The sequence below is a fragment of the Rattus rattus genome, chromosome 3, assembly GCF_011064425.1.
Source record: "Rattus rattus isolate New Zealand chromosome 3, Rrattus_CSIRO_v1, whole genome shotgun sequence".
NCBI lineage: Eukaryota > Metazoa > Chordata > Mammalia > Rodentia > Muridae > Rattus > Rattus rattus.
The window spans coordinates 166,416,037-166,438,489 of NC_046156.1; positions in this window are offsets into that span (position 1 = coordinate 166,416,037).

A 22,453-nucleotide genomic window follows, 5' to 3' on the forward strand; every position below is an offset into this window, starting at 1 on the left:
AGCACATATACAAGATATTTTACATTTTCTACATTGCCTTCTCTTGTTGATCTGACTTAGTGTTGACCCCTTCCTAGTGGCTACTTGTCTGGCAGTAATGCTAAAACAAATCAAAGAAGTATCATACACTTCATGAAACACATTTCTAATTTTTTTACAAGGTAAGCTAATAATTAAACTCAATTTGGTTTACAGTTCAATAAGGACCTTTGAGTTTTTTAAACCTGTAACTTGAAAAGTATAAATACAACCTCATTGTAATTATAGGTGTATTTTAACATAATATTTGAAATTCAATTAAAAATTAAGACAGATTTATTAATGCATACAGTATGAAGCTTTTGGTTAAATTTGGAGTTGATTATTTCCCAGGAAGGATTAAAAGTGTCTTTAGGTTATTATTAATGAACACACGCTGTATAGAGCTATTTGACTAGAATTTCATGAGTGCTGGGCATTTAATTTTGAACAAGTCAACTTAAATTCCACCACAATTAATCCTTTAAAATTTTCCCAAATTATGTTTTATTCATAAAGTCATACAGCATAGTATTAGTTCACAGTAATTAATAGAATATTTATAACAATCTGGAAAACACAAAAAATGTAAAGTACTTGCAAATCTTATTTTTCTACTTACAAAATAGCAACATGATTATCAGAATTGAGAATCAGGAACACAAAAACTGCATTTAGTGTTTTATAGAAACTTCATCTGTTGCAACAATCCCTGAAATAACTCAGAAATTGCTCTTTATTGATTAGTGGGAGTCAACCTTACTGAGGGTATCTTTGTCTTCACAAAGTTCCCATCTACCAAAGAATCTCATCTTATTCAATATGCATTTTTTGAAAACCAAAACTTTCAGTTATTACCTAAAATTATCTTACAGAAAATGTTCTTCCTTTACAAGGAATATTAGTATTTATTTATTTATTTATTTATTTATTTATTTATTTATTTATACTAAAGAGTGAATACAAGACTATTTAAGTGCATGCTATGTAAGTGGCCAACCACTGACCTTACTGTCTGGCTCCCAATGATTGCTTCTGTAAGGCATGTTATTGATGGTGTCAAAAAAAACTTTATCATAATAAAATTTCCAAGGGTTGTTGCTTTCTCTGTCCAGTCATTGAACATAAATAATATTTTAGCTAGAAGGAACTCAGTCATAAAACAATGGATTAAAAACTGATTGTTTATGTTTGCTGTTACATAAGTAATATGTTTGTTTGATTAGGAGATATAGAAAGCATACAAAATCTACCACATTTTTTTAATCCAGGGACAGCCAGGATTAACATATATTTAGTACTTTTTTATTCATGCTAGCAATAGGAATAACAGTAAACATTATACTATAAACAAATCCTATGTAAGTAATATTTATAATAAAATTAATGTAAAAAGATTGATAGATTCCTGTACTTTTTAACTAAGGCTGTAAAAAAAGGTAAAGGAAAATAGAACTCAGGAGAAGAAAGGAAGGAAGACGAAATAAGGAAAGAATAAAAGGACAGAGGCAAAGTAGAGAGGGTTTGAGGAAGTAAGAATAGGATAGAGAGAAAAGAAATGAGGGGAAGTTGGAGGGGGGAAGGGAGGAACATAACTTGTTTGTAGACATGAATACACTGTAAAATCTGCAAAGCCGTATGAAGGTGTCATTCATACTGGGAAGTAAGTTAGAACTGGATTCATACCTTCATCTAAATCAGCTCTGTGTAATAGTGTAGAATAAATACTCTTACTTCTTATGTATTATATAGGAGAAAACATAGATCCTGGGATTGGTCAGATTACTCAATGAGTAAACGTACTTGCTTCCGAGCATAATATACTAGGCTCAATACCAGAAATATACAATGAGGTAGGGCACTGAGTGCATAAGCATGCCATGATCACACATTTTTGAAAGCATCTCTTATTTTATAATGAACTGTACCAATAACACTCAACAGTTTGTGAAGAAACCTCACAATTTATATGATCCAACAATTTCAGTGTTTTGTTTTGTTTTGGTTTGGTTTTCTGGTTTTTTTTGTTTTTTTTTTTTTTTTTTTGGACACATAGATGTTTCTCAATCATTATTTAGAAAAGAGATAACATTCTCCTTGAGTTGTTCAGAATACGTTGTTTCTATAGAAAAGAAAGTAGATTGGGAGGAAGAATGAGAATGAGAAGGATTTACTACATACATATTTGTGGACATAATAAAAACACTGATCACACTTTTAAAATATATCATTACTTTATTTCATAAACACATCTGTATGTAAACTATGGGTTTACATAGTATCTGTACAATAAACTATGGGTAAAATAAAAAAAAATTCAGTTGTGGCTTGAATGTCTTTTCCAAAAATTCGTGTTTATTTCTTTCTTTTTACTCAGTTTGAGATATTTGGAGTAGACAGTTTATCTAACTATTGTACTTAATAGCAAGATTTTTGTAAGATGATGCATTTTAGAAAAGGTTTTACAATATGAATCAAAATGTGGACAAATTGCTGTTCAGATGACTTTCCAGGAGGAAAAGATACACAAAACAGAAAATTCTGGGTTGTTATGCATGCCTATACACTGACTGAGATTCTGAAGGGAGAGTTCAACAACAAGACAGAATTTCCTGGGGCTTATGAGTTGGCTCAGCAACTAAAATCAACTGTGACAATTTCAGATTCCTGGGAATTGGTTTGTGGTACCAATGTCAAATTATTTTGTTTATTTGTTGTTATTTTGGTTTGGTTTTGTGTGTGGTATTTTCCTTATTTTTGAGATTAAAATTTAATTATGCTATTCCTCTCTTGTTCTTACTCTGTCTGAATGTTCTCATATGCCTCTCTCCACACTCTTTCACATTCATCTCCTTCTTTTGTCACTAACTGTAACTGCAACCATTGACATATATGTATACACATATATGTTCCTAAATATAATCTGTTCAGTCTTTACAGTGGACAAGTATCTGGTCATAGAGATGCTTGGCACTGGAGAGTCAATTGTTACACTATTCCCTGGAAAGACCAATCCTACACCAACCCTTTTCCCTATATCCTAAGATACTTTTTTCCCAGTAAGTTTGAGTCCTTTAGACACTTATCTGCCAAATTTGGCATATCAATGATGCTGATGAAACTTTGTGTGTATGGTTTCTGTTATTATAGCAGTTCCTTCACAGTAAGCACTCTGATAGTCTTGCTCTTGCACTCTTCCCATACACTTTTTTTCAATGTTCCTTGATTCGGAGATGCAGAAGTGTTTTGTAGATGCATCAGGGACTCAGATTCTCAACCCTACAACCACACACTTTGATTAGAGGTAATTTTCTGAAATTGTCTCTGTCTACTGCAAAAACTAACTGAAACTTTAGCTCCAGGGAAGCTAACTGTTTTTGGAGTAGGATATGCGGAGACCATGAATAAGTTGCACACACACAGACACAGACACAGACACATGTATATATATATATATATATATATATATATATATATATATATATATAGAGAGAGAGAGAGAGAGAGAGAGAGAGAGAGGATAATCATCTCTCTAGATAACTACCTTATTTAAAGTTCAACACCATCAGTTTTCTCTCACATGTTTTTATCCTTAATAGAGAGAGTATAAAATGCCTTTATAGTTTAACAAAAAAAGATTACAGTTTCTTTTGTTCCTTACAGTATCTTAAGTATCTTAATAACTTATGACACTGGACATGAGTCTCAGACTCCATTACTGCCTTTTCAAATTATTTGTATGAAAGAACTTGTTTTAATTTCAGGCTTAACTTTAGAGGTTTCTAATGCTTAACAAGAAAAAATATTGTGTTGATTCATTGTTTATAATGATCTAGGAATACAGAAATATCTAACCCATCATCTCTTATGTTTTTAAATTATTGGTAATTTTCATTATTTCTTTGAGAGTATTTTACAATGTGTTTTAATTATATGCCCTTCCTCTCCCAAGCTTATCCTTGCTCCCTCACTTAATAAAAGTCATAAAAATTATTTGTGCCACCATATATTCTTGAATGTGTGTTTTCTCCATTATAATGTGGTCAATTTAATCTCTTAGCACATACTGTCTATGCCTTTCTAGCCTATCTCCACACACTGTGACTCTTATGAGCGGGCGAGGGGGACTCTCTACAAGAGACTAACAGTCTTCACACTGATCCTAGTCTGAGCAAGGCTTTCTTTGTCTTTTTTCCCCATTCTGCATTTCAGTCTCTCCAAACTAAGCTTAGACTTGCTCCTGTGTGACATCATGAAGCTCTCTACCTACTCCAACACTTTTTCCTCAGGAAGGGATCTCTTAGGAGAGACCTAAAGACCTTTAAATTATCCTCTCCAAAATGTTTCAGCTTTTTTTCACACCAGTACTGCTGCTACATGACTTTTTTTTGTACTACAAAGTACCTCTCTACCAGGAACAAACTTCCCTGCTAACTATGATCATATAATTATGATCCAGAATCACTATCTATTAAGTACTCTAGAGTCACTACTCTTGGCTGAAACCCAAATTGGAGCAACAACAACCAAAGAAAGGAATACCCATTCATCCAATTTGAGGCCAAATATCTATACAAAGAAACATCTCAAGTATTGTAACTCCAGATTAAAAATCCCAGTGGAAAAAATAAAAACATAAACAAAGCTCATGAATTTATATGAAGAGCAAGAAAGAAACATCAAAATACAATTCTGAATATGTCTTAAAACCTTACTGAGAAAGTAATTCCATGATGAATACAGTAAAAATACAAACTGATGGATGTAGTAATAAAAAAATAAAGACATAAAATAGAATCCATTAAATAAAGTTTTTCTAACAAAATTTACTAACAAAAATTCTAAAAGTGAGTCTTGCAATGAAAACTCAACAAGACAAAGGGGTTTTGGTAAGGCTCATCATGATATTAGAAGGCATAGGGAGGGACTTCATGTCTTGAAGACGAAGTAAAGTAGATTCCTAAGCCAAGGGAAGTGTTAAATGTAAGATAATCTATGCACAGAACATGCAAGAAATCATAGAAACAATACTACAAAAACTAAAATTATAGGTATTGAGGAAAGGAAAGAAATTCATGTCAAAGACAGAGAATCTATTTTTATAAAAGTGCAGCCCTGGGCTAGATAGTTCAGGGTAGAGGATAAGATTGGGTTGCCATTCACTGTAACAGGTAGGAACTAAGGAATGGTGGAAGAATCTAGAGGCCAGGTCTGCTTTGCATGTTAAATATTCAACCCCATCACTTGTCCTGGGTCTGAAACTTCTTTTCAAAAATTGACCACACATTATGATGCAAAGCATCAGATAAAGTTGGAGTTATAATCTGCATGTTATCTGATATTGTTGGAAAAGATGGATATTAAGAATAGTAACATAAGCCTAGCAAACGCAGGGTCCTGGGTTCGGTCCCCAGCCCCGAAAAAAAGAAAAAAAAATAGTAACATAAGATATTATAAAAGCTCATGTAAGCTGAACTAGTAAATGAAAATTCAGTCAATACATAAAGCAGGACAACTGAACAATGAGGCTTGAGTTAAAATGAAATCATAACATACACAAATCTACAGCATTCGATGAAAGCAGTTCTAGGAAAGGTCATCAATCTAAGAGATTACATTGTACGAATTGTAGAAAGGTCACGTTAGTAACATAATGACACATGTAAAATCCCCATAAAAACAGAAACAAATGATATACCTGAAAATATATAAAAATAAAAGTTAACGTCTGTACAAAAATTAATTCAATACAACCATATAAACATTCGTTTATTTATGTTTTATATTCAGACTTAGAACATTCTACATCTTAACACAGAGGCAGCAGGAGACTGTGTTTCGCACTGTGTATAGCTGCAGCAAAAGGAAAACTCCAAGCCCACCCCCACAGTGACACACTTCCTCTAATAAACACACCACTACTCGAAAAATAGTGTCTATTTTGCTATCAATAATGTTTCTCTTTATGGGACAGACATTAATAATTATGAGTCCATCACATTCATGTCAATTTAAATTACCATATTTCAATTTGTATTGTGTCCATGACATAATACAAAATGAGTTTAGTCCAACTTTAAAAGTGTGTATTTATATTCTGTTAGAATCTTTACAACATTTACAAGGACAAAGTTCAGTCTTTTCTATGATTCATGCAATCTCCACCCCTTTAACTTTCCCTGACATTCCCCTGCACTGGGGGTCAATCCTTGGTTGGACAACGGGTTTCCCCTTCCACTGGTGCCCCAACAAAGCTATTCTCTGCTACATGTGAAGTTGGAGCCCTGGGTCAGTCCATGTATAGTCTTTGGGTAGTAGTTTAGTCCCTGGAAGCCGTGGTTGGTTGACATTGTTCTTATGGGGTTGCAAGACCCATCAGCCCTTTCAATCCTTCCTCCAATTATCCCAATGAGGGTCCTCTTCTCAGTTCAATGGCTTGCTGCTAGCATTCAGCTATGTATTTGTCATGCTCTGGATGTTTCTCTCAAGAAAGATCTATATCCAGTCCCTTTCAACATTCATTTTTTAGCTTCATCAATCATTTGTAATTTTGGTGGCTGTATATACAAGGGCTACATGTGGGGCAGGCTCTGAATGGCCATTCGTTCATTTTCTGATCTAAACTTTGTCTCCATATCTCCTCCTATGGCTTTTTTTGTTCCTCCACTTAAGAGTGAATGGGAGCATCTGCATTTTGAGCATCCTTCTTCTTGAGCTTCCTGTGGTCTGTAGATTGCATCTTGGGTAATTCGAGCTTTTGGGCTAATATCCACTTATCAATGAGTGTATACCAAGTGTGTTTTTCTGTGATTTGGTTACTCACTCAGGATAATATTTTCTAGTTCATCCCATTAGCCTGTAAATTTCATGAAGTCATTGTTTTTGATAGCTTAGTAGTACTCCATTGTGTAGATGTACCACATTTTTTTTAATCCATTCCTCTGTTGAAGGGCATCTAGGTTCTTTCCAGCTTCTGGCTATTATAAATAAGGCTGCTATAACATAGTGGAGCATATTTCTTTGGTGTATGTTGGAGCATCTTTTGGGTATAAACCCAGCAGAGGTATAGTTGCATTCTCAGGTAGTGGAATGTCTAATTTTCTAAGGAATCTCCAGATTGATTTACAGAGTGTGTATACCAGTTTGTAGTCTTTCCAAAAATGGAGGAGTGTTCCTCTTTCTCCACATCCTCTCCAGCATCTGCTGTCACATGAGTTTTTTATCTTAGCCATTTTGACTGGTGTGAGGTGATATCTCAGGTTTGTTTTGATTTGCATTTCTCTGATGACTAAGGATGTTGAACATTTCCTTAGGTGTTTTTTGGCCATTAGATATTCTTCAGCTGAGAATATTTTGTTTAGCTCTCTACCCCCTTTTTAAAAAGGCTATTTCACTCTCTGGAGACATTTTACCAATCTGTTGGTTTCTGTTTTGTTCGAAAGACAGTGTCCTTTGCCCTACAGAATCTTTGCAGTTTTATGAGATCCCATTTGCCGATTGTTGATCTTAGAGCATAAGCCATTGTTTTTTTGTTCAGAAAATTTTCTCCAGTGCCCATGTGTTCGAAATTCTTTCCCACTTTTTCTTCTTTTAACTTGAGTGTATCTGGTTTGATGTGGAGGTCCTTGATCCACTTGAACTTAAGCTTTGTACAGGGTGATAAGAATGGATTGATCTTCATTCTTCTACATGCTCATCTCCATTAGAACCAGCACCATCCATTGGATGGTTTTAGCTCCTTTGTCTAAGATCAACTTACCATAGGTGTATGGGTTCATTTCTGGGTCTTCAATTCTATTCCACTGATCTATCTGACTGTCTCTCTACCAATACCACACAGTTTTTATGACTATTGTTCTGTAATACTGCTTGAATTCAGGGATGGTGATTCCCCCAGAAGTACTTTTATTGTTAAGGATAGTTTTCTTTATCCTGGGTTTTTTGATAAACAGGCTGAGAAGGCAATTAGGGAAATGACACCCTACACAGTAGTCCCAAATAATATAAATTTTCTTGGTGTGACTTTAACCAAACAATTGAAAGATCTGTATGACAAGAACTTCAAGTCTCTTGAAGAAAGAATTTGAAGATTTCAGAAGATGGAGGAATCTTCTATGCTCATGGATTGGCAGGATTAATATAGTAAAAATGGCACGTTTGTCAAAACAATCTATATATTCAATGCAATTCCTATCAAAATATCTACTCAATCATTTATAGAGATAGAAAGAGCAATTTGCAAATTCATTTTGAATCATGCAATCTCTTAACTTTAATCTCTTATAAAAAAAAAAAACTCAGACCACATACTTCCAACCTATAATGGCACAGATAAACATTACTGATGCAAATCCTCGGTAAGGGATAATAGAGAAGATAACTAAATTAAGGCCATTATAATTCGAAAAAACTGCGGGGTCCAAATGGAAAAGAGCCTGAGGGAAAGGAGTTTCAGTGACAGGACCAAAGTGGGATCCAACTCAAGGGGAGGCTCCACGATCTGTCATGATTACTGATACTCTGGTGTGCTTACAAACAAGGTATTACCATGACTGCCCAACAAGCAGTTGAAAGAATCAGACGCAGATATTTACACCCAACCAATGGACAGAAGCTTCTGATGCTGAGGAGAAGGGTGACCCTATAGAAAGTCCAGCTGTCTCAACTGATCTGGACCCCTGAGATTTCTCTGAAATTGGGCCACCAACCAAGCAGCATACACCAGATGAGGTGAGGCCCCCAACAGCAGAAGACTACCTGGTCTGCTCTCAGTAAGAGAATATGCACCTAACCCTCAAGAGACAAGAGGTCCTAGAGAGTTGTGAGGACTACTGGAGTGGGACATCCTCTTGGAGATGGGGTAAGGGTGATAATGTATGGGGTGTAGAACAGTCAGAATGCATACCAGGAGGGGAACAAAGACTGGAATGTAGAAAATGAATACAGATTTTAAAAAAAAAGAAAAGTAAAAAGAAAGCTAGTTAAATGTTTCTAATGTTATTTGGTTATACTTGTAGACGGGAGACTAACATAATTGTCATAAGATGGGTTTCATCAGGCAACTGGTGGAAACAGATGCATAAAATCCACAGCCAAATATTATGTGAAGCTCAAGGAATCCTGTGGAAGAGGGAAGGGATGGATGGAAAGAGCAGAGCCAAAGACAAGTTAACAAAACCCACAAACCAATAACATTGGATGAGAGGGGTTTACAGAGACTGAACCAACAACCAGGAACCATTCATGAGTCTGACATAGGCCCTCTGCATATAAGTGACATTTATGTAGCTTGTGATCTTGTGGCACTCCTAACAGTAAAAGCAGGACCTGTCTCTGACCCTCTCTCCTACGTTTGAGACCATTTTCTTCCCACTATGTTGCGTTGTCAAGCTTTAATAGAAGGATAGATGTACAGTCTTCCTAGAACTTGTGCTATATTTGTTTGATAAACCTGAGAGGCTTAAACTTTTCAGAAAGAAAACAGAGGAGGAATAGATTGGGGTCTGGGGTAGAGGATGGGTCTGAAAGGAGAGAAGGGACTGTAAACGTCAGTATGGATATACACATAATATATGAGATATGAATAAATTAAATTTAAGATAGAAGAATCTGTCCTGATGACTCACACTGGAATAGTTTGAGAACTTTCTTCATAGACTACCAGCTAGAGATATAGACACAATTTTCAATGTGGTCTCTGCCTCTGTCTCTGTGACCATGAAATATGGATGAAGGGCTAACTGCTGCACAATGTTTGTCTTAGGAATAAGTTCATACTGTCAGAGTTTTTCTAGACTCTGGATTTACCAGGTACAGCAACACCATATCACTAGAATTAGTTATTTTATTCTGTGAACTGCTTATAATTACAGACACATTCAGGCATGTAAATCACTCAAGGATGAAAGTTTATTTGTCTTTCTACATAAAGTTATACATATGCATTCATTATAGATAATTGAGATGGATAAGGAAGTCTATCAGTATACAGGAGGATAAATGTATGCATATGAAAGCATAAAATCAATGATTGGAAGTTAAATTCATTATATATACTATTTAATGGTTATCATACCCATTTTAGTTGTGTTTACCTTGAGTAAAACTATATAGAATTTTTAAACAATTATTTAGCTATGGATTTTTCCATTCCTTTAATATTGTGACCTAAATCTGTGTGGTATTCAGTCAACAACTTTTATCCTTTCACATCCAGAACTTATTCAACCACATTTCTCATTTTATGGGTCAGTTGCTGACTTTGTTCTCATCCGTGAAGGATAAACCTTAAGGTTTTTTTTTATTGGATTCCTGGCAGGTAGTGTGAGACTTAACTTTATTATGGATCTTGGCTTGTCACAGATGAATTGTTTCTCTTTGAGACAACTGGGCCAATCTATCTCTTGTGGGGAAATGCCATCTCTGTGGAAGAAGAAGCTTGATTGAGAATAAAGAGATCCTTCTCTTATTTAAAATGAATGGTGACTATTGGTGGGTAACAGATCCATAGTCACTTTAAAGCTGCTAGTCAATTGTCTGTTGACAGATACACACAGCCACAAAGACATGTAGGATGTACAAATGTCTGTAGATACTTTCTCCTAGAATAAGTTTATTAAATGTGAGCAACAGTGCTTAAAAGCTTAATTTTCTCAAGTCAGTAAAGTAATAGTAAAATGTATACTATAGCATTTCTTTTTTTCATTTTCATAGAAAGAACCTGTAGATTTATAGGATCTCAAAAACCTGTATAAAGAATTGAGATGAGGCACCTAAGGTAAATTTTCAGTCTTGATGTTTTTCTGTCTTAATCCTTTTCGAAAAATGTTCCGTTTTACTTCTCCTTCATTATGGCTCAACTTTCAAACATTCTTTCAGTTATTATTAAATTGAGAAAAAGTGAACCTGTAACATTCATTGATTTATATGTTATGCTTTTTATTTTTAATTAAATGTAACTAGAAATCCACTAAAATAAATGATCACATTTCAGTTGGAAATTAGTTGAGAAGGTCCTATGAAATATAGTGTTGAAAATAAGTATGTGGAAATTTATACTATCAGCAAACTTACTTATAGCAAATTTAAAACAATGCATATCTCAGAGAAATAGCATATTCTATAGATTTCCAAAAGAAAATCACATGCAGACACATTGTTATATCAGTAGACATTGTTACAACAATGGTATAAATACCTGTACATTAACAAATATACTCTGTGCATCATTCTGTGGTTATTTGCTGGTACAATAACAAACATTTATGCTATTTAATAGAATATCTAAGACCTAAGTGAGACATGTCAGATTAGGTAGAATACTGAAATCTAAAGATTATTTAGTAGTCGGATTTAAAGAACATGTTTGATACAGTCTTTATTATTATCCTTATATAATATCAAATATTTTTTTAGTCATATAGGAAAAATGAAGCACTTCATATTGCTATCACATTGCTAGTCTACTCATATTTATGAATCAAAATACTGGTCTGATATAAATAGCCAATTATTCGTGAGAGTGCTAAATAGTTGTTTGTCTTCTGATTTTTCTTTAAAAAGTAATTTCAGATCATGAAAGCAGTATTCATGGAAAAGAGTTCCTAGCAAAATCAAATATTTAAGAAACCAGAAACCTATTGAGTCTAATATTTATATAAAGAACATGAAGAAGCCTGAAGACTAAAAATAATATGAAACTAAAACAAATACAATAATTACATGAATGTATTAAAGCCACAGGACATAAGACTGTTTAGAAACAATAAAGTTGTATACTATATTTTTATTGGATATCCACTTTTCTTAATCGGTGCTTTCAAAGTATGGCCATTTTACATTCCCATTACTGTAATACAATAATTCCTACTAAGATATCCTCTACATTATCAGGAATCTTATTAAGACACAAGAATTCAAATCTAGGGGAACACTTCCTTTAGCAGGGATACTCTTTAAACTTATAAATTTAAAAAATCAAAAGCTTTAAGATATTGTCTAAACGTTTCAAATTTACTAGGTCTTTTATTTCTTAAGTGCAACAAGTTGGAATTAAACTTGTTTAAACATATCAAAGCATTATATTTAACTTTGGAACTTTTATTAAAATACTTCTTGTTACTCTAAAAGACTAACATGTTTGTCTGCTAGTGTCCTGCCTACTGCATAAGGAGTTTGGGAATGACTATTCATAATCACAGGTCACATGTGAATAACATAAAAATTAAAAACAAACCTCTCAGCTTAGCTTTCTCAATGAAGTGAGTTTCAGGGTACACTGATGCTGCAAATGTTAGAAAAGTCCAGTCACTGAATCACAATTGTCAGAGACAGATATTCCAGCAGAGTTGGAGGCAAAAGAATGCAAACTACCTTTAGTAAACACCAGACTGCAAAGCACTGGCAAAGAGAAACTTTGATCCTGAAAGTCCTCCACATCTCACATGAAGACTAAAAAGGCAGCTTACTCTTTCAGAAGGGAACAAAGCAGTTAACTATATTTTTAGTTTTAATTTTAAATTGTGTAGCTGTTGCATAAAAGTGTACAAATTTATGATAGGACATATGTATACATTATCTAAAGTTCAAATAGGGAAAGTGCTTCTATGCCCTCAAACATTTATTATTTCATTATTTCATAAAAGTATTCAGAATCCTTTCCAGGAGTCATTTTGAAATGTGTGGTTCATAATATTCGATTGTCTCTTAGTCAGCAATAAAACATATTTGTGTTATGTAATCACACTTACTACCAGTCAAGTAAGAAATCTTGTTCATACCCTATATTCCTCTTAACATTTATTTATCATCGTTGCATGTTAACGTTCACTGAAATCAACTTATTAGGTTCTACAAATAAGTGATAGTAAATAATACTTGTTTTGCTGTGCTTGACTTATTTCACTTAACACACTTCCCTAACAGGTTTACTATGTTGCTTCAGGGTGGCAGAGATATTTCTTTGGGTAGAAGTACCTGCCACAGAGTCTTGACTACTTTAAATTCTAGGGACACACATAGGATGTTAAAAGAATGGGGTGCTACAATTTGTCCTTTGAATTTCACAAATCCTCAATGAGGGGAACCCTTGAAAAGATGGCTATAGTGAAATATAAGACAGATTATCTGATGATGAAGGCCAAAGATAAGAACTCCTACTTATGTCCAAAGCAATGAAAACTAGACCTTTGAATGAGTTTGTTTTATTTTTGAGATACAACTATTCAAGAATGCATTTTGTTCTTATCCATACTATAGATTTTGTAATAACTAGGAAAGAAACTAGAGTTGCCACCCTGTTTCTGTGGAGTCACTTTGCTTCTTAGAAATTTCACTTTACAGTCTTCTCAACTCAACTTTCTAACATCATTTCAGTTCTATTAGCATATTCATATTTTGTGAATATTATTTATTCTACCGTTTCAGCTGTTTAACAAGTAAAAATCATGTTACTATCAGATTGAATCTTCTAGAAGCCCATTTTATTTTGAAAGTTATGTGGGTTTTTGCTGTTTCTGTTATACTGTAGCCCAATTTTGTTTTTGTAAGACAAGGTAGAAACTTCTACTTCTCATCCTATATTCACACTAATCTTCTAAGATATCATCTTCTTTGCTTCAGTGGAAGAGAGCTCCCCTTTAAAATGATCAATTCTATCTGCTTACATTCCACAATGACATCTTGATTTTCAGGTACAAACTAAACACTCTATTTATTTATTTACATCTCTACTAATTTAACCCATTTTTCTGTGTGCTCCAACTTAACTTATTTAAAATGCTCATCTACAATGTTCCGGGGAGAGAGAGAGAGAGAGAGAGAGAGAGAGAGAGATCCTCACAGAAAATCAAACTGTTGTCTTAAAGAGGAGCAAGAAGGGGAGAAAAGACTGTAAAGTCAAAGGGGATAGAGGTCATCAAGACACTAGACCTGTCTAATCAATTGAGTAAGGCTCATATGTGCTCATAGAGACTGAACCAACAAGCATGAGGGCTGCATGGATCTGCCATGGACCTGTCCATACATATATACATGCATACATACATACATACATACATACATACATACATACATACATACATGCATGCATGCATACACACACACACATATATATATATAAATACATGCATGCATGCATGCATACATACATAAATACATATTCTAGCTGTAAGCTTGGTGTTTTTGTGGAACTAATAAAAGTAGGAGTGAGTGTACATCTAATTTTTACATGCCCTTAGGACTCTTTTTCTCCTTTTGAGTTGCCCTTTTCAGTGTCTATATGAAAGCTTTTGTCTTGTCTTATTAATAGTACCTTGCTTTTTCTTGTTTGGTTGATATTGAAGGGCCACACTTTTCAGATGAGGGAGCAGAGCAGAAGCAGATTTGGGAAAAGGGGAAGGTAGAAAGAGTGGGTAGAAGGGGATTGGTGGTTGGGATATATTATATGAGAGAACTTTTTTTATTTTAATACAGAAAAATAGAGAAAATATTTAGAATGCCTTAAGATTTCATTTGAATATAGTTTTAAATATTATTTTTGAGGAAATTCATTAGTGACAAGTGTTGTTTTCGAAGAAATAACATATCTTATAATTGGCAAGAATGTTTTGAAATAAATCTTTAATAAATTAAAACTGACCTCATCTAGAAAGCTGTTATTAAGTATTTGTATATATCTACAATAGATATTTAGCCTGTTTATAAAATAAATAAATTTTGCTTTTAAAAATATAGATTGTATGAAGTATTTGGGAATTTCTAAAATAATCACTCTTAACTCGCTGTTAAATGCTAAGCATGGTGCCTGGCTCTAGAGAGGTTTATAACCAAACACAAACATGAACAATTATAACATACTCATCAATTGCTCATATAGGAAAATAATTGTCATTCTCCCTTATAACCCTATCATAACACTCCTTAACTCCATTATCTAAATTATTATTACATTTCCAATATTCATATCACTTATAATACACTCTACCATAACAATTAATTCATTTTCATACCTATGAAACAAATTATCAATAATTCTATTGACAACCTTCTTAGATTCAGTGAGATTCCATTGGAGAAAACTTATTTTTCAATTGGAGATAGATTCTGGATTAGAGATAGGGACTTTCTTTTATGCCCCTCAGTTCAGAGACACCATCTCTTGCCGAACTCCTCAGAATCTGTGCACGTGATACAATTTCTGTGAGTTTGAATGCACATCAGACATGCAATCTTTGATTACTTGATGTTTTAAATCCTTTTTGTCTCTTACAACATTCCCCCACATTAATGTTTAGGGTTCCTTGAGCCCAGAGGGGGAAGATTTGATATGAAGTCATCCCATTTAAGGATGAGTGTTCTAAGGTCTCTTACAATTTTCATAGTCTCTGACTGTAGGTATCTGTATTTATTCCCATGTACTATAGGAAGAGACTTATCTTATGATGGCTGAAAAGGGTACTAATCTATGAGTATAGTAGAATGTTGTTAGGAATCAATAAATTAGGAATTTATTGTTATGTTCCTTTAGCAGAACAGTATATGTTTTTCTTCTAGGATCCTATTCTATCTGGTTGTCTCAGGTTCTTGGTGATTTAAGTAGCTTCAGGGATGGGTTCCAGTTGAAGTAGTGGGCTTTAAATCCAATGAGTTAATGATCTGTTATTACCACAGATTTTGTCCCCCACTGTATTAGCAGGCAAGTATCAATAGAGTTTGGAAAATTTGTAGCTGGGTCAATGATTACCTTTGTCCTTTGGTGAAGTGTAGAGTACTTTCCAGCACCACGATCACCGGTTCTTTTAGTTCACAGGAGGGAAGGCTCTATGTAGGCACTAGAACTACTTCTTCATGATCATTGTTATTTCGATGTTGTCTTCAGCAATTAAACCTTAGTGTCAGTGTGTAAAGAGCAACCACTAGCCTTGGCAACATCATGTATTTTGGAGAGATCTTCTGATGGAGCACCTTTGACCAAGAACTCAGTTAAATTTAACCCATTTCTGGTACTATAAGCTTCATCTTGTGACATGAGATGTCCAGTTGGTGTTATTTGTCCGCTGTTATTTGCCAATTGCATTTAAATCATGTTCATGTAGATCACACACACACACACACACACACACACACACATATTTGGAAATTTCTACTGTGTTAGGTTTTCATATGACCTCTGTAGATACTTTTCTGTTATTCTTTCTTATTTTAATTATCTTATTAAAAGGAGGATGTTTTGTTCTTTTATTGTTTGTCTTAATTAGTGTTTTACTGCTGTGACATATACCATGATCACAGCAACTCTTATAAGGGCAACATTTAATTGGGGCTGGCTTATAGGTTCAGAAATTTAGTCCATTATCATCAAGACAGGAACATGGCAGCATCCAGGCAGGCATGCTGCAGGAGAAGGTGAGAGTTCTACATCTTTTTACAAAGGCAGAAAGAAGAAGACTAACTTCCAGGCAGCTAGGATAAGGGCCTTAAAGCCCTCACCCACAATGGCATACTTCTTTCAGTGAGACCACATCTACTCCAATAGGACCACAACTGGTAATACTGCCACTTTCTGGGCAAAACATCATCACACTCTTTTTGTTTTATTTTATGTTACTTTATCAAAAATATTTTTTTAATTTAAAGCTATTTTGCTCACATTCTTCCTCTCCCCATGTCTTTTTGGAACCTCCCATCCACCCCACATTCATTTCTTTCTCAAGAAACAAATTAAAAACCAGGTATAACAGCAAAACCTCCAAAACCTAGTACACAAGATACATTAACCCCCATCAGAAATAAGTAAAACAAAATAAAATAAAACAAGAACTGTCACCAACTAAAAGCATACACACACCCAAAATTATAATGAAATAAAGCATAATAAGATAAATCAAAACCTATCACATTGCAATGGAAGAGAATTGCTCTTAATGAATATATCTCATCAGATCTTAACATACTGCAGTAGATAATAGATAGCAAGTATTAAATCCAGGGCCATGGAGCCTGTAGCATAATGAAATCAAAATGTTTCACTTGAAATACTGCAAAATTAATATGCATTTATGTATAAGTAAAATGAATAACAATGATGACACAAAGCTGAATTCGTAGGAATGCATTCAAATTATAAGAGTTTGCTGCTATCCGTGAAATATAAAATTCTTTCAAAACACATTCAGATTATTTGCATATAGTAGACTGTAAGATGATGCTTAATTTTTATTTTGTTATATATTTATATAATTTATAAATAAATTTATGTATCAAATTGAGTTGTTAAAACAATGAAAATAGAATAAATATCAATACAGCTGGACATATAAGTATATTGAGCACCACTGGCCTTTATATCAACAAAAAGACAAAAAGTAATGGTGAATCAGCAAGGAAAAAAGCAGTAAATATTCTCTATAGTAAACTGTCATATATTATAAGTAGAAGTAGATTTTAAATCAAGAGATTCAGAGAAAGAAGCTATTACTATTCAAAATAAGTGAAGAAATTATGTATTAATTTCAAAACAAATAGGTATTATGTAAAGAAAAATCACTGAAGAAAAATAGGGTCATTATTTAAATAGAACACCCTCCTCTCTAATTTACATCATTTTTTACTCACCATTTATACAACAACAAAGTTTCAATTTAGACTCAACACCTGATGCAATCAAAAAGTGGAAATAATGAACTCACTCTTTTAGATATCACTTTCCATAAATATAACCATTGATTTAGCTGTGTAGAAATGGAAACATAAGAAATAAGAAACATAAGGTTTGATGCCAGGCAAAAAGATAACCAGTAATCAGGTAGATGTAATAAGGGCCTAAGAAGATTAGCTTGGTATTAGTACAGAATAGATATCATCCTCAAGTTTCCATGAGAAAACAAATAGAAAAGACATGAATGGTAAAACATGAAGATATATATTGAAGAACATAGAAAATGAACAACAAAGTTCTTAGACCAAAGTATAGCACAATCATCAAAATAAGTAAGAGAAAAGCTGAAAAAAATTAATATATTTAACATTAAACAATTTTTATTATATGTACTGATAATTCTTTTAACAACAATTTAATTTTTTCAGTGAGATTACTTATTTTAGAAGTGTTAGTTAACTTTTTCAAAGTTTCTACATTTGGAAAAATTCAATTCAATAAAGAGATAAAAAGCACAAAACAAACAAACAACAAACAAACAGGATTAGACTTACAAATCCTAAAGATAATTTATAACACACAAAACCATTATTTTAATTTATACCTCACTATTTTATTTAAATAGCTACAGTGTCTACATATTATCTGTAGTTCATATTTTCTGTTTTCCCTCTACTAGTCACCTTTAAAATTAATGCATCGTATAAATATTGGATTGTATAATTGTACTGGGCAATACTTAATTTATGTTTTGCTCTCTTAAAAGAAAGCCTACATATTTTCTTAATGACAAGCCAAAATTAAACACTGTTGATTTGTATTTAAAAAATTATACATGTCTTTGTGCAATTAGCTTACAGAAGTTTTATCAAATAGTGCATTCCTTTCAGCACAATCTGTCTTGTTAAAATTGCAAGAGCTAATATATCATATGAAGAATACACAACACTCATGAGACACCTTAATTGAAACTAATGGAACAGGATGCTGTGATGAAAGATTAACTATAGCATTATTTGTTCAGTCCATCACTCATCTCATTAAAGATGTTTCTTTGATGAATTGTGCATAAATATAAATATCCCTCAAATGTTCATATAATTTAGTTTGATTTATTAGAGAAATACTTTTAAATTCTTCAATAAAGACTATGCTAAAATTTGTCTCACTGACTTGGCAATATATTTCATGTAATGAACAAATATCTTTAATATCAGAGCAATATCATGGTGGGTCTATTATGTAACACTATACCATTAAGTATTCAGAATCTATTCAAAACATCCTTGGTATGATTACAAGGATTAACATATTATCTGCTATTTAAAATTTTGAGGCGAGAGTAACTAATCATAATTAGAAAATTATTTTAAGTAAATATCTGATAATGCTGAAACTAGGTCTTATAGAGGTTATGAGTTGGAAATATATAAACATAAACAGTATAGACATCAGGATAAAGCACATATCTGACTCTTAGATTCATTTTATGGACCTTTTCTCAGAATTCCAGCAAGAACTTGCTGTTTGAGGATGTTGGTTTAGAGGAACACAGTACTTGTGAAATTAAAATGTTATTTGACCAATACAATACTCCTCTGCACCACAAAAGTTAATGAATAAAGAGGTTTGTTCTTCTTTTCAAACTCATAATAGTGAGTTCAAAATGGGTCAGCCACATTATGGCATTGGTGGCAAAAGAGGAGGGGAAAAATGCCTGCCTCGAGTATCCATTGGATAGTGACTACAGCAATACTCCAGGCTTAAAATATGTTGACAGTCCTACTTGTTCTTGTCTAAAGGATATTTTCCACTTAATTCTTCTTGTTTGAACCAATAAAGATTAAGTAGATTTGTTAATTGCTGTTTTAGAGAATTAGACTATTAGGGCTAGATTTGGTAGATTGAAAAAAAATATACAGTCTACTAAAATAAGCAAATCAATAAGAAGGTCAGCAATGAGAGCAGAGAAGGATGCATGGTATAGATTGGAGGGAGCAAAAGGGGAGGTGTAGAAAGGTCTAATAATGTTAAGGCATCAAAGAATAAAATGAAATAAAGAAATAATAAGTACTTGGATAGATTAAAGCTTCAAATCAGATAAGAATGTTTGACTAGGTCTTGGGTCTAGGATCCCTTCAGCACCTTCAACGATTCCCCTAACTCTTCCATATGGGTCCCCACCCCCAATCGAATAGTTTGTTTCAAGTGCCTGCATCTGTCTCAGTCAGCTGCTGTCAGAGCCTCTCAGAGGAAAACCATATTAGGATCCTGTCTGCAAGCATGGCATTGATACCAATGTCAGGGTTTGTGGTCTGCCCATGGGATGAATACCGAGTTGGCCATTTCTTCAGTCTCTGGTCCATCTTTGTCCCTGAATCTCTTTTAGACACGAATAATATTGCGTCAAAAATTTTGAAGGTGGATTGGTGTCCTCATCCATACACTGGAAACTGCTCACATAACTACTGGAAGTCATCTCTTCAGGGTCCATCTCCCCACTGTTGTGCATGTAGTTTAAGGTCATGCACCACAGAGTGCTGGGAAAGCTTCTTAAACCACAGATCTCAGAAACTTTCTAGAGGTCTCCAAATTACCCCTCCTCCCTCCCAAACCCCAGCGTATTTCTTTCCATTGTCCTGTCCCTCTGGGCTTCTCTCCTTTCTCTACCCCTATACTTGATCTTCACTCCCTTTTCCCCTCCTAATTTCCTCTCCCATCCTCTGCTTTTCATGATTATTTTGCTTCCCTTTCAAAGTAGTATTGAAGCATCCTTACCCGGCCTTACTTCTTGTTTAACATCTTAGGGTTTGTAGGGTATATCATGGGTATTCTGTACTTTTGGACAAGAGCCGGTAGGAAATAGTCTTGAACACATTGTCACAGAGGAAATTTTCCTGATTAGAACACCTATGGCCCGGGCTCTAAAACCAACAGTTAATAATGGGCTCTCTAGAAACTGAAAAGCTTCCATAAGGCAAAAAGGACACTCTTAGCTTATAGAATGGAAAAAGACCTTCACTAACCCTACATCCAATAGAGGGCTAATATATAAAAATATATAATATAATCATATGTAAAATATATAATTATATATAAAAATATATAAAAAACCTCAAGAAATTAGATTCTAAAAAACCAAATAACCCAATTAAAATGGGGTACAGAGCTAAACAGAAAATTGCCAATGTCTTGACCAATCTCGAATGTCTAAGAAACACTTAAAGAAATGTTCAACATCCTTAGTTATAAGGAAAATACAAATCAAAACAACCCTGAGATTCCACCTTAAACCAACCAGAATGGCTAAAATAAAAAACTCAAGTGACAGTACCTTACTCCAAGGGTGTAAAGAAATGGGAAAACTCCTCCATAGCTGGTGGGATTGCAATCTGGTATATCCACTATGGAAATCAATCTAGCAGTTCCTTAAAAACAGGAAATAGATGCACCTGGAGAACCAGCCTTCTGTCTGTTGGCATATGCACAAAAGATGCTACACCATACCACAAAGACCTTTGCTCTACTATGTTCATAGCAGGCTTATGCAGAATATCTAGAAACTGGAAGCATCCGTGTTGTCCCTCAAGGGAAGAATGAATATAGGAAATGTGTTTCATTTACACAATGGAATACCATTCAGCTATTCAAAACGAGAACATCCTGAATTTTGCAGGCAAATGGATGGAACTAGAAAATATCATCCTGAGTGAGGTAGAGGACAACATAGCATGTACTCACCGATGAGTAGATTTTCTAAACTTTAAAATATTTAAGATTATATATATATATATATATATATAATATTTTTTCATGCAAACTATATGGATCATAGTTAGTCCTCCACAAATCCTTCCAGATCCTCCTTCCTATGTCCATGCCTTTTTTCTTCTCTATTTTTAGAAAATAAATACACAGAAAGACTCAACAAAAGAGACCAGAATAAAAAATGCAAAAACACACAAAACACAAACATACACACCCACACACATATGCATTCGTGCACACACAAGTGTGCACACAGAAATAGATAGATGGTCACATTTGTACAGAAAAAAACAGAACCCATAAAGATACAGAATCAGAAACAATAAAATACCAGCAAAAGACCTTTAAGACCAAAAACGTCTAAACAAATTCATATAAGACAAAAAGTTTATTAAAATACAATTGAATTAATTTTATGTTATCTACCTATTGCTGGATATAAGATATGTTAAGCACATTTAAGATTTATGATTCATTATATTAACTACTTTCCAATGTAATAAGAGGCCAGTCTAATTAGGGTGAGGAACAGCACAAATTATAGATAAACTCATAAATATTTAGAAGGCAGTTTGACAACATCAGAAAAACCTGCGGGTAAGTGTAATGTAATCAGAAACTTTTAAATTGAAAGTTACAGATATATAATTTTTTAAAAAAGTTTTACTAACTTATTTGCATATGAAATATTCCAACCACATTGTCTCCTTCTTTCTCTCCTCAGTCACTCCCTCCCCAACTTTATCCTTCCTCCATTAGCCTAAATAATGGCAGGCCTCCCAGGGATAGCAACCAAACATTGCATATCAAGTTACAATAATACTAGCCACCTCCCCTCACATTAAAACTAGGCAAGACAAGAAGGAAAGGGATATCAAAAGCAGCTAAAAGCATCAGAAATAGCCCCAACTCCCACTGATAAGAGTCCAACAGAAACACTAAGCTGCACAACTATAACTTAATATGCACAGAGCCTAAGTTAGACCCAAGCAGACTCCCTGATGTTTGGTT